The sequence below is a fragment of the Nicotiana tabacum genome, chromosome 6 (assembly GCF_000715075.1).
Source record: "Nicotiana tabacum cultivar K326 chromosome 6, ASM71507v2, whole genome shotgun sequence".
NCBI lineage: Eukaryota > Viridiplantae > Streptophyta > Magnoliopsida > Solanales > Solanaceae > Nicotiana > Nicotiana tabacum.
In genome coordinates this window covers 174,922,709-174,937,875 of record NC_134085.1, presented here as the reverse complement: position 1 = coordinate 174,937,875, position 15,167 = coordinate 174,922,709, and positions in this window count along the sequence as shown.

The window sequence follows — 15,167 nt, the reverse complement described above, 5'->3', positions numbered from 1 at the left end:
CTCTAGAGCTGAAGTTCGTCAGTTACAAACAAAAACTTCAGCTCTTCACAAGTTACAAAAACAAAAACTTTCGCTCTAGAGCCGAAGTTCGCCAGTTATAAAACAAAAACTTCAGCTCTAGAACTGAAGTTCGCCAGTTATAAAAACAAAAACTTCAGCAATTACAAACAAAAACTTCAGCAAATAGAGAACAAAACTTCAGCTACTATACTTAAGTTCAACAATTACAAACAAAAACTTCAGCACACTTGCTACTTCAGTCCCGTATACTAGAATGCTGAAGTTTTGCGAGATTGTCTTTGCTACTTCAGCCCCGTATGCTGAAGTTACGCGAAAAAGTGGGTACCTTGCAATTTTTTTTTGCAAAGCTGGCATAAGTTAAAATGTGACCCAAAAAGCGGGTATAGATGCAAATGTCGGGATTGAAGCTGTTATCGACTCCCATTGCTCGTCTTAGTACTATATTCATTATCCATAGATTATATACTTCTATTCTGGTTGAAGCTTCGTCAAAGAGTTAAGTCTTATAGCCTATTTGGCCAAGTTTCTTTTTGGCCAAAAGTGTTTTTTTTCTTTTCCGAAAGCACTTTTGGCCAAAAATTGAGGAGTTTGGGCAAGTTTTTGGAAGGAAAAAAAAAGTACTTTTAAGGAGAAGCAGAAGCAGTTTTGGAGAAGCAGAAAAAAGTAGCTTCTTTCCAAAAGCACTTTTTGAGAAGCATTTTTGAGAAAAATACACTTAGAAGCAGCTTTTTAAAGCTTGGCCAAACACTAATTGCTGCTCAGAAGTGTTTTTCAAATTAATTAGCCAAACACAAACTGCTTCTCACTAAAAGTACTTTTGAGAAAAACACTTTTGAAAAAAAAAAAACACTTCTCAAAATAAGCTGATTTTTGAAGCTTGGCCAAATGGGCTATTACTAGGCTTATTCCGGTTCCTTGCTCCTTTGGATACTCGTTGAGAATGAAAGGCAGCTTATCTCATTCACAAATTCAGAAACTACAGTGAGAGTGAGTTGAAAAAGAGTGTAATTTTATTATATGAATACATATTTATGTTTCTATCTACAGGTAGTAAATACAAAAATAACTTTAGCGGTAGGTTTTAATGAGGTAATAATACCAGGATACAGAGCCTAGAAAATTGAAATAAAGGAATGTAAGAAAACCAAATCAGTATGATGAAATGAAGCGAATTTATGGGCAGGATAATTCCATAGAATATTCTGCCCGTCTCTGTAGTATTGTTTTATTACCAAAGACTTTGTTGTCAGATGAATTTTGTTGCTTTTCATTTCTTCTTTCCTCGTTACTACTCCGACAGTTAAAGCCACAAAGAAAAGAAAAGCGAAATTCCCCTTTTTATGTAATTGCTGAAAGATCCAAAAATACATTTTATCAATATGTTTATTCAATCACAGAGATAATTCTAGATTAATGATTTTTGTCTTAATCGAAGGTGGTCAGACGTCACTTGTGAGATTATACTAGGCCGTTGTTGTCTTAATCGAAGGTGGTAGTGCTAATGTTGCTCACATTAAAGTACAAGTATGCGACAAGAATAATAAGGGTCTAATTATTTTGAGGTTGGTAATGAATTATCAAATACTTAATTGATTGTAACGTGGTTCAATGAAAGAGGATTACAAGGGAAGAAAACCAAAAACTCAAAAGAGAAATGTATATGTTTAGTCGCTCCAAAAAATAATATATATATATATATATATTCAGCTAGTGAATGCAACTAGTTTCACCCAACCGGCTAATTTTTGTATTTTTGCACAATAAAAAACACAAAGACCATACTGTACTCAAAAGGTTGGTCGCATTTCTTGCCTTTAGGACCACCCTCTTAGATGAATTTTGTTTGGTTTAATTTACTAGAATGTGAATGATAATATTTTGCGCGACATTACAAAGTAAGTGTTTAACCAAAAATACGATTTTCGGTCAAAGCTTGTTTTTAGAAGAACTCGGATTACTGATAATCAAATAGAAATAAGAATAATTGATGTAAATTATAGCTGGATAAAAAGCAAAGTAAATCAGTATATTCCAATAGTATTTTGTGTCCTTACAAATGTTCATTCCTCACCTTTTATAGCTATTTCTAAGTAATACATTTCTCTCCTTCCATAATGGAGTTATTATGGACAATTAATGACATTCAATGTAACGTTATAATTGACAATCGTAGCTGTTTCGGTACAGATTCTATAACGTTTTCCTTAATTAATGTTCATTAATTACCAATAATACATATCTATACTCTTTTGCTATTTAGGTTCATTCTCCCGATGCTTCTTCAAATTATCAAGAGGTTCGAGCACCCATTCCTTCTGGTTTTCTTGGATCTTTGTCTGTGCCTGTTAAAGCTCGCGCCTCTTCAACTATTCTTCGCCAACTGTCATTCCTTTGTTGATCCACGTGTCATGATACATCAGCACATAATTAACTCGATGTAATAACTTGATTTTCCCCAATACAAATAGTCTCCCCACTTGCCATTTATTCATCAATAGAATATTTGGGAAGTGGGTCTCATTAAAGCGGGAATTGTTGCCGCCATTGTACCTTCTCTGGAACTAACGCTTCATATGTCACTTCCATTTAATGCTCGTGACACGTAGCATCTTCCGATTGGATCTGCAACTCTTCAGCGTCTTTTAGAGCTTTTTTGCGGCTTCATCAATTACGAAGTGACAGTTTCCATCATGAAGATTCCATCATTACACCTTTTCCTTTGACGGTTGCTTCTGAGTATGAATATAGCTTTTGTCTTTGTCTTTCTCATAAAAAGTTACTTATCTTGGAATATTCATTCTTGTTTTTTTCTTCCTCGTACAATCATGTCTTCTTCAAACCCTAATCCTCGAAGAGTCCCCATTGTTGACTAACTTCCTCTTGCTCCTGTTAGAAGCAGAAGAAAGGGAAGATTGCGTAGTTTAGGGTTTTCATCTATGCGAGTTCTTCTTTACCTCTAGTGAGTTCTACCCCTCCTTCTAGAACTAGAGGTTCTCATTCATATAGATCTTCTTCTAGAGGTAAAGATTCTAGTGAACCAGTTCTTGAGCCTTTAGTAGATGAGATTGTCCCTTCTGAACTATCTTTTTACACTGATAGAGAATCGATCAGAAATCAAGTTTCTTCTATGTCTTCTTTAGATCGTGCCAACGTCTACCCTTCTCAAATTACCGAAGGTTTAATTTCTGTTGTTCGTAAGGATTGCCATTGGAGACCTGACTTCCCTATCTTAATTCCTAATGCAAACCAAAGAACTACATTTTACGTGACCGGATTTTCTTTTGTGTAGACATATCCGTTTACGCTGGATTTCAAACCCCCTATTGATCCTGTTATCATAGAGTTATGTCATTTTTTCAACATTTGTCTAGAACAAATTGGTCCAATTATGTAGAGGGTTGTTGCTTGTTTAAGGCACTTAACAAGGTTGGCTAATTTGCCTTTTACTTTTTTCCATTTGATCCATCTCTACTCCCCTAAGCTTTTTCGACATGGAATCTTTACTTTAGTGTCGAGAAGTAAGAGAGTGCTAGTTAGCCCTAAGGATGATAAGGACCGTGGCTGGTATGCCAGATTTGTTGTTGCCCCTACTGTTGGTTTAGTAGGTTAAGAAAATGTACCATTTCCCGAAAAGTGGAATTTTTCACGTAAGTTTTACTTTTGCATTTTCCCTTTTTTTTGAAAGGATTTTTTTACCCGTAGTTGTTTAACTTTCTCTCTCTTTTTTTAGCAACCATGTGAACTGTTGATGAGATTCCCAATTTTCGTGGTTGGGTAAAGAAGTTACTGACTGTTGCTCCGATGGAAGGTAGATCTTGGAAAAATATTTCACACAGGTTTGGTTGGAAGGTTAAAGCTCATGGTAAATGCTTTATCCCCCCCCCCCCTTCCTTTTCATATTTTTATTCATCTTTTCCTTAGAATTTATTTGACCCTTCTTTTTTATCAGGGTTTCCCATACGTGGTGTAAGTGTTGAAGTAGTTGCGACTTCCAGAGTTTCTTTGGAAAGAGCTCAAGAGATAATCTTGAGTTCTTCATCGAAAAGGAAAGTTGATGCAACCCAATATTCTGAGGAGGATTGGAGGAGGAACAGGATGGAAGCTCCTTGGTTAAAAGGCCACGGGCCAGAAGATGCATCTTTTTAGATGATGAAGCGACTCCTCCCCGTTCCGTTCTCATAACCGAGCTTGTTGAAGCCACCTTGGTGAGCTCTGATGATGATACTCTTGTGGCAACTCGTGACTCTGATGATCAGCTTTTCCTTTACCATGCTTGTCCCTGTGGTGCGTTCTTTGCCAGTCGTTACTGCTACTGTTTCTGCTCTGCCCCAAGCTGTTATGACTTCTTCTGCAGTTCCCACTACTACCGTTCTTCGTACTGAAGTTGGTTCTTCAAGTGGAAGTGCAACGATGAAGCATATTACCATTGGGGTCCCTGCTGATGGTAATCTTTTGAAAAAGTCAGGTCGGGCTAACGTATGGTTGAAACCTTTGATCGGTCCCGTCGAAAAGTCCAAGCTTGAGAGTCACAACTCTTTGACTTGGATGAATGATATAATGCAATCATCACTGAAGGTATTTGCTCATGTTTACACTTTATTCCATTCTTTTCTCTTTATATTAGGGTTCTTACTCCTTTCTTCTTCTTTTTTAGATCAGTTTTTATTAGCACAGAGATGATGGAGAGGTTTCCCATACGGAGCAGTTAATGCTTGATTATCAAATTGAAGCAGACAATTGAAAAGAGCAATACGAAAGTCTACAACTTGAGATGGAAGTTCTAGAAGAAAGCAATTGTACCTTAGAACAACATCTAAGAGTCATGGCATCGGAGGTAGCAGTTGAGAAGGCATCTTCCAATCAGGCTGGCAAGGATAAAAATCTCCTTGAGACATCTTTTTCTGAGCAATTCTCCAAGGCCAGCGAAGAGATTAGAGGATTGAGGGCTTTGCTGAACGAAAAAGAAGTTTATGCAGGTGAATTGTTCAGACCCAGACCCAGACCCAAGAGGATCTTCGTGTATCTTCTGATAAGGTTAGATTTTTGGAAAGTTTGCTTGCCCCTTTGCAATACTCTTATGATGCTTCTTTGGCCGAGAAGGAAGAACTCAAAAATGAGATTGACCAATAGGAGAAGGATTATGAAGCTCTCGAGGACAAAACTGCTATTGAAGTAAATTGGGTTATCTTAAATACACGCCATGATACCCTAGTGGAGGTTATCCAAGAAGGCTTTAATTTAGATGCTGAGTTGGCTAAGATAAAGGAAACCATTGAGAAAACTTAGCAAGACCAAAGTTTTTCTTCTTATATGGCTGATACTCCTGAGTATATTGAAGCTAATGTAGGCGCGGTGGATGTCTCAGCTCCTTCAAATTAAATCGAGCCTGCTGATGCTGATGCTTTAGACTCTTCTTCTGCTCCCCAGTGAAAATTTATGAAGTTCCCTTTCTTTTTTTTTCTTGGTGGAATGTGGTTTTACCCCTAGCCCCATTTGGGGGTTCAGTTTTTGGAAATGACAAGTCCCCAACCTTTTCAGGGCATTTTGTAAAAATATGACAATTAGTTTATGACTTAGTCTTAATATTATAAAGTTTTTGCTTCAACTTAATTATCTTGAGTTTCTCTTTTACTCATTTTGCCTTGTTTCATTATATAAATTCAAGGTCTTGCTTTTTGAGTCATGGGTTTTCGTCTTACCCTTCTTGTATTTTTTTTAATAAAATGCTTTACTAACTTCATATATCTTTGAATCAGGCATGAAATTATAAAAGAGGGCCCTTTTATCTACGACACTTAATGAAGAAGATGTCTCAACTTCATAACGGTGTAAATATACGAAAAAATAAATAAAAACACACATATTTCTTGAAATAACTTTGATAAAGTTTTCATTTGAACTTTGTCAAGTTTAAATAACATCTTACATGTATTTAAATATCTTCTATAACTTTTTCGTAACTATTTTCTTTACAACAGGTTTGCAAAAAAGGAAAGAAAATCCAAGGATTTTTTATAACACATAGCTAAATACTGCTTTTAACCTAGACATCATACAATTTTGAAATCTATATAAAGGTTTTTTGATTGGCTTGTGTTATTGGCTCGTGACTTTGCTCTGAACTTGATACATTTGATGAGTAGACTTTTGGGCTTGACTAGAACTTTATTATTTTCAGTCTTCTTTGCCTTCTTTATACATATATCATATGTATATTATATAGTCCCTCGAGTTTTTGAGCTTTGAAGTATGAAATCTCGAGCACTTGATTATTCCTTCCATGCGGTCCTTTTCCTGAAAAAGAAAAACATACGGGACTCAGAGGTACACTTTTAGATGAAGACTGCTTAACCCATTTAAATTTCTATCAGAATAGTTGTAATCCTAGACCGGGAATTAAGTTTTTTCCATGTGTCTTTTCAGGTCGTAATTCATCATTTAGTGCGGGCTAGCTTTTTGCCTATCATCTAAAATCGTTAGTAAACTTTTAACAATTCAAAAATAAAAGTTATTAATGAGGGTACCTACCCGTGGGTATTTCTTTTACTTAGAAATAGTATCTCTTCAGATGAACAACATTCCAATTTGAAGGTAGAATCTTGCCATCCATTGTTTCTAGTTCGTATGCTCCTTTTCCTGCGATACCATGAATCTTATAAGATCCTTCCCAAGTTGGACTTAACTTTCCTGCATTAGCTGCCCTCGTTGATTGGAAAACTTTCTTGAGTACGAAGTCCTCAATCTTGAAGTATCTGAGACGAGATTTCCGGTTATAGTATCGTTCTATAACTTGTTTTTGCTCTGCCATCCTTATTAATGTAGCTTCCCTCATTTCTTCAAGTAAATCCAGGTTTACTCGCATCTCTTCTTCATTTGATTCCTCAATGTCTTGTGTATATCTCGTGCTTGGTTCCTCTATCTCGACTGAAGTTAAGGCTTCAGCTCCGTATACAAGTGAGAATGGTGTTTCCCCCGTACTTGTTTTTGCGGTTGTTCGATAAGCCCACAAGACTCCAGGTAACACCTCTGGCCAATTGCCTTTAGATTCCTCCAATCTTTTCTTCAAGTTGTTAATAATGACTTTATTCGTTGATTCAGCTTGTCCATTACCCACCGGATGGTAAGGTGTTGAAGTAATCCTTTTAATTTGCCAACTCTGTAAATTTCTGTGATTTGCGTGCCTATAAATTACGGGCCGTTATCACATATGATTTCCTTTGGTATACCGAATCGGTATATGATGTTTCGCCAAATGAAATCTCTGACCTCTTTTTCTCGTACCTGTTTAAAATTTCTTGCTTCTACCCACTTAATAAAGTAATCAGTGAGTATTAACAGAAATCTTACCTTGCCTTTGGCTTGGGGTAGTGGGTCCACGATATCCATCCCTCATTTCATAAAAGGTCACAATGCAATAAACAGATGTAATAATTCAGCAGGTCGATGCATGTTATTACCGTATCTTTGGCACTTGTCACATTTAGCTACAAAATTTTCTGCGTCTTCTTCCATTTTTGGCCAATAATAGCCGGCTCTAATCATGGTTTTTACTAAAGATCTTCCTCCAACATAATTTTCACAATGTCCCTCGTGTATTTCTCTCATCACATACTCTATTTGAGAAGGCCTGAGGCATCTTGCTAGAGGACCACCGAATATTTTACGATAAAGATTGTCTTGCTTTAAACAGTATCGAGCAGCTTTTTTGCGAAGTGCTTGAGCCTTTTTCTGATCTTCAGGTAAAATTCCATACTGCAAAAAATTGACAATCTCGTTCCTCCAATCCCAAATTGGGTTATTAAAATTTACCTCGTTTTTGTCTTGATCAAGTGCGGAATGAAATAAATGAATCACAAAAGTATTTTCGTCATTCGTTACTTCTGCAGCAGATGCAAGATTAACTAGGGCGCCAGCCTCTGCATTTTCCTCTCTTGGTAGCTGCATGACTTTCCAAGTTTGGAACTGTCTGACCAAATCACGTGCCTTTTCCAGGTATTTCTGCATTCTTGCCTCTCTGCCTATATAAGTCCCCAGCATTTGGTTAACTACGAGCTGTGAATCGCTTTTAATTATGACATGTTCTATACCAAGCTTTCGTGCCAGTTCTAAACCTGCAAACACAGCTTTATATTCTGCCTCATTGTTAGTCATAAGGTGACATTTTGTGGCTTGTCGTAATGTTTCTCCCATGGGTGGTACCAAAACAATACCTAAACCTGCCCCTTTCACATTCGATGAATCATTAGTGAATAAGGTCCAAGTTCCTAGATTAGACCCGTTAAATACTTGCAGTTGTTTTTCTGCTTCTAGTTGTATCCCTTGATTAAAATCAGCCACGAAATCTGCTAAAACTTGTGACGTTATTGCAGTTCTAGGTTAATATGTAATGTCATATTCACTTAGTTCTATAGCCTACTTGGCTAATCTACCTGATAACTCTTGTTTATGTAATATATTATGCAAGGGATAGGCGGTTACTACAGAGATGGGATGACATTGAAAATAAGGTCTTAACTTCCTAGATGCCATGATTAATGCTAGTGCAAGTTTTTCTAGATGAGGATACCGAGTTTCAGCATCTAATAATGACTTGCTAACATAATAAATCGGAGATTATTTACCTTGGTGTTCTCGAACTAACACATCACTTACCGCTACTTCTGAAACAACAAAGTAGACGAGTAGTTTCTCCCCATATTTTGGTTTCACAATCAACGGTGGATTTGACAAATATACTTTCAAATTTTTAAGTGCCTGTTGACATTCTTCAGACCATTCAAATTGATCCTGCTTTTTTAGGGCTGAAAAGAACCTGAAGCATTTTTCTGATGATTTTGAAATAAATCTTCCCAAAGCTGTTATTCTCCATGTCAGTCTCTGTACTTCTTTTTTACTTGTCAGTATATATAGGATTTCCTCAATAGCTTTAATCGGCGCGGGATTTACTTCAATGCCACGGTTAGAAACAAGAAATCCCAAGAACTTACCTGACGAAACTCCAAATGCACATTTCTCAGGGTTTAACTTCATGTTAAATTTACGAAGAATCTGAAATGTATCAGACAAGTGTTGGATATGATCCTCTGCTTGTTGTGATTTGACCAGCATATCATCTATATAGACCTCCATGGTTTTCCCTAAATGTTCTTGAAACATTTTGGTCACCAACCTTTGATATGTGGCTCCAGCGTTCTTAAGACCAATGACATTACTTTGTAAAAGAAAGTCCCCATGTCTGTTATAAATGATGTTTTTTCCTCATCTATGGGATCCATTTTTATTTGATTATACCCTGAATATGCATCTAAAAAACTTAACAATTCATGTCATGCAGTGGCATCAATTAGTTGATCTATATGCGATAATGGAAAAGAATTTTTTGGACAAGCTTTGTTTAGGTCAATATAATCTACATAAACTCACCACTTACCATTCTTTTTAGGTACTACTACAGTATTAGCTAACCAATTTGGATATTTTTCCTCGCTTATGGACCCAATTTTTAAAATTTTTTGTACCTTATCTTGAATCACCTGATTTTTGAAAGATCCTTGCTTTCTTTTCTTTTGTTTAACATGTGGGTATGATGGATCTTTATTTAACTTGTGGGTCATCACTTCCGAAGGTATTCCCGTCATATCAAAATGGGACCAGGCAAAACAATCCACGTTAGTTTTCAAAAATTCAGTCAACTTACCTTTCATTTCTTGGCTTAGATTGGCCCCAATGTAGACTTTCCTTTCAGGCCAGGGTGCAAATAGTACTATAGCTTCCAATTCCTCAATCGTTATTTTGATGTTTTCATTTTCCTCTGGCTCTTGGATAGTATCGGGTCTCGAGTCTACATTTGTTCGCCCGTGCTCAATTGAGGCTTGTGTTGTAGCATCCTCAACTGGATTATGTGATTGATATTTCTCTTCGTTTTTTGTGCTTGAATCTGCTACGAATTAATGCTCCTAGATGCTTGCTGGTCACCACGGATTTTCCGTATTCCCCATTATGAAGGGAATTTAATAACTTGATGCAGGGTAGATGGAACATCATCTATTTCGTGAATCCATGGTCTACCGAGAATCATATTGTAAGTCGTGTCCATATCTACCACCTGAAATTTCGTGTCTTTGACAACTCCTTCTGCGAATGTGGTGAGTATTATCTCCCTTTTTGTTAAGACGCTCGAGTTGTCAAAACCAGATAAGGTGTGCTCCTTTGGTATCAGCTTATCTTCAGCTTGCATCTCGTTTACCACTCTTAGCAGAATGATATTCACGGAGCTACCTGGATCAATCAAAACTCGTTTTACATTAGTATCATGTACAAGTAAAGATATTACCAGTGCGTCATTGTGTGGGGTTAGCACGCCGCCTGCATCTGTATCATCAAATGCAATACTTTATTCTTCCAAAACCTGTCGAACTCGCTTCCCGTGTGTAACTATAATTTTCAAAACCTTCTTGGCTGTCGTATATGTTACGCAATTAATTTCTTCTCCTCCGCTTATGACATTAACTGTCCTCTTTGGTGAAGGGGGTTTAGAGGGCTCTTACCTGTTCTTCATATACGCTTGCTTACCCTTTTTACTGAACAATTCGGTTAGATACCCTTGCTTTAACAAATGTTCAACTTCTTCTTGCAACAATCTATAATCCGCCGTTTTGTGACCATGATCGTTATGAAACTCGCACCAAAAATTAGGATTTCGCATATTCGGGTTCGATCTTATTTCCTTTGGCCATCGTACCTTATCTTCCATGCTTCTTAATACTGGTACTAACTCTAATGTGCTAACACTAAAAATGTAACCGCCAATTTTCGCCTTCGAGACTCTATCATCATATCGCATCTCTAGTGCATTTCGCTCTTTTCCGAACCTAGATGATAAACCTGACTCTCTATCTCTTGATCTATGATCGTACCTTGAGTTATCCTGCTTTGAACGCGAATCTCTTCTTGTTGGTCCCATGTAGGGCTCGTACCTGTTTTTACCGGACCTTTTTTCAATTTTAGCACGTCTTGAACTTACCCTCTCCTCTTTTCGAGACTGAGTGATGGTATTTTCTTCTATCCGCAGCTTCATGTTGTATCTGTTGTAAACATCATTCCAAGTTGTTGCTGGAAATTTACGTAGACTTTCCTTGAGTCGTCTCGTGGCTTCTGAACTTTTCTCATTTAGAATACGGGCAAATGCCATAGCCGCCCAATTATCAGGTACGCGTGGCAACATCATCCTCTTACGCTGGAATCCGTCTACGAATTCTCTTAGCAGCTCTGAATCTCATTGCTTTATTTTGAATATATCTTCCATTCTTTTTTGACTTTTTGAGCTTCCGAGTGTGCTTTGATAAATGAATATGCAAGCTCAGCAAAAGAATCTATAGAATTTTTGGGTAAAAGAGAGTATCATGTTAATGCTCCTTAGTGAGTGTTTCTCCGATTTTTTTGGACCAATACTAATTCAATTTCTTGTTTGGTCAAGTCGTTGCCCTTTACACCGGCTATGAATACAGTTACGTGGTCTCGTGGATCAGTTGTTCTATCGTATTTCGGAATATCGGGCATCTTGAATTTCGTAGGAATTGGTAGAGGAGCAGCGCTTGGCTTCCAAGGTTGTATGTGAATATTTGTCCATATCTATTCCCTTGATTACATGTGGTACTCCAGGTATTTGCTCTATGCGGTTGCTCTGCTCCTTGAGCTGTTTCTGCAAAGTTAGTACTAAATTTTGTAAATCAGAATTAACTGTGTTACCTGGTTCTCCATCACGAGTCTCGCTGGGAGTTCCACCACTGCCTGAATTAACGAGTCCAGAACGAGGGTTTTCCAAAGTGATGTTATTTGGAGTTGGTGTTGGCGGTGCAACCGGCAACTGGCTGGTAAAAGCCTGAAGAGCATTGCTTACCTGTTGAGCAATTAATTTTTTAAGAGCTTCATCGATAGCTTGATCATTTGCAAGTCTGTCATTTTCATTCGATTCAGATCTGTTAGGAGTCCCCTCTCGTGATTGTCGCTGAGAATATTGTGGCGAAGGAGGTGGAGTTCTGTCATCTTGTTTGTTCAACTGATGTTGTGGGTCTTCTTGGAGTGGTCAATTTTGTTGATTATTGTCGTTGACATTTGACATGATTATTTTTGATAAAAGAGTCGATTTGGAAAGCAGATGATTATCAGATTGCCGGAAACGAAACCAATTTGTTTAACCAAAAATACGATTTTCGGTCAAAGCTTGTTTTTAGAAGAACTCGGGTTACTAATAATCAAATAGAAATAAGAATAATTGATATAAATAATAGATGAATAAAAAGCAACGTAAATTAGTATATTACAATAGTATTTCGTGTCCTTACAAATGTTTATTCCTCACCTTTTATAGCTATTTCTAAGTAATACGTTTCTCTTCTTCCATAATGGAGTTATCATGGACAATTAATGACATTCAATGTAACGTTATAATTGACAACCGTAATTGTTTCGGTACAGATTCTATAACGTTTTTCGTAATTAATGCTCATTAATTACCAATAATACGTATCTATACTCTTTTGCTATTTAGGTTCATTCTCCCGATGATTCTTCAAATTATCAAGAGGTTCGAGCACCCATTCCTTATAATGTTCTTGGATCTTTGCCCGTGCCTGTTAAAGCTCGCACCTCTTCAACTATTCTTCGTTAACTGTCATTCCTTTGTTGATCATGTATCATGACACATCAGCACATAATTAACTCGATGTAATAACTTGATTTTCCCCGATACAGTAAGAAAAAAGTAGTATGAAATGGAAGTATCTTTTGCAATTACCTAACTTTCTAACTAAGAGGAAACTTAAACGAAAAACAAAAAACTTAGAGGAAAGTTTAATATTTTCACATGCATACATAGCGTATGAACTTCAACATCTCCTACCCTTTACTTCCTTGTGGTTAAAGAAGCTTGTGACTTTTTTTCCTAATAAATTTCATTTTAATAGTCGCTTTGCCGTTTTATTTAAATTTGAAAAATAATATTAATATATCAAGCAATTAGTCTACTACTATATTGTTTCACTTGTTAGATAATGATAGAATAAAAACAACAAAAATCTAAAAGGTAAAAAATATCAATATCCTTTTCAACAAATGTACGTCGAATTTCAAGTTTTTATGAGTTGTTAATTGGTATTACCTTAATAGAGAATTGTACAAGTTTAGACACCTCGAGGGACTGTCTCCCAGATAAATCAACCAAGAGCAAAACGTAAAGTAAATTCTGCCTTGTATCTTGTCTATTTGCACGAGTTTTCGGTGTAATTTTATTTTACAATGTTTATGTTTGCTTGTATCTTCTTTATCAATGAGCTTTGTAAAGAAGTTAATTCTGCTTTTTCTTTTTTTGGGGAGGTTTGTCTGAATAGTGCCTAAAATACATTATCATGCAAAACATTTTTGTCCAAGGCAGAAAAAACGTTATGTGAAAGATGTCGTGTCCTAGTGAGGCAATTCTTAAGCGTATTACGCCTTCCCTCTCGCAACGTTTTAAGAGGTTTTTTTGGGACTCGTCTCGGGGTGAGCCCCGAGGCACGGCACTATCAAAACGCCTTGAGACTCATTTGTGGGACTTAGTTCTGTGAGGCTTACGCTCCTATTTACCGTGAAGATGGTAATAACAATTAAATAATTTGATTGTGTGGTTCTAAAAATACGTGATCTATTTTTATGCTACTTGTTAGATAATGGATGCTAAATAAAAGGTTAGTGTTTGACTCAAAAGATATTAAAATATTTTTGAACAAATGAATCAAAGATGAAGGGGCAAATCCTAGTTAAAGATAATTAACTCTAGATCCGAGATGAACAATATGAATAGAAAAACATAGCGGAGTATAAATATTAGTCGTGATTATGGCCAGATTTAATAACATAAAGAAAGATGCATTAAGTAACATTAAATGGCAATAAGATGTAAATAAAGAAAAAGATTCACCAAATCTTAAGTGGCGCGGATCTTCTTTCATTTGGTAAAGACGAATAGTAACAGATACAAGAACCTTAAGGCCCTTTTTGGATCTGATGAAGGTCTGGGATCACAGATCCTCTAATCTCTTTAAAGAGGTATGTTTACATATTTTTTTAGAGAGAGAGGGGGGAGAGAGAGAGAGAGCCCCCCTTTTTGGGAAGTCCTCCCCTCCTATTATAAGGGGATATCCATAGAAAATCCTAAAAAAGGTACAATTTAGAGGGAATATTCGGTAGAATATTCCTTTTAAGTATTTCAAAGCAAACTAGTTGTTTCATCACTGCCCGATCTCGGCCTTATTGACGAGTGTCCGACATCCGCCTTAATTATGATTGTCCGGCCTCGGCCAATTAATGACTGTCCGACCATTGTCTGTCCGACTTTGGCCTTATGTTTCCGCGTGCCGATGAAACAACTAGTTTGCGCAACTATTCTGAGTGAAAAGATAGTTGTCTGTTTTGACTATTGATCCAGGCCGTATGTAATCTGCAACTATTTGCGCATTGACTTTGTATAAAGAAGAATTTTTCGCTATTATTCGCCTTGTACTTTCCTATGTTTTTGTTTTTCGCGACTTTGGTGCGAGGTAGATTCTCGCGTGACGGGTCCTGGTCTTTCTTTCCCTTTATATTTTCTGACGGCACTTGGCCTTAGGAAAATTTCAAATTTTCTTTAGCGATGGCTTGTAGCCCCGAGGGTGAGGTTTCGAACTTTTATCGAAATATCAACCCGTCGTTGTCCGATAGAGGTTGGACTCTTCTTTTTGGTGAAGGCCCATGGCCTTAGAGGGTGTTATTTCGATCTTGTCGAAATATTGACCTGTCATCGTTCGATCGAGGTCGAACCCTTCTTTTTATTGAAGGCCTTTGACCTTAAATGGTGTTATTTCGAATGTATCGAAATAGTATCCCGTCTTCACTCGATCGAGATCGAACTCTTCTTCTTGGCGGAGGCCCTTGGCCTTAAGGGTATTATTTCGAACTTATCGAAATATTAACCCGTCATCGTTCGATCAAGGTCGAACTCTTCTTCTTTGGTGAAGGCCTTTGGCCTTAAAGGGTGTTATTTTGAACTTATCAAAATGTTAACCCGTCGTCGTTCTATCGATGTTGAAATCTTCTTTTGGTGAAGGCCCTTGGCCTTAAAGGGTGTTATT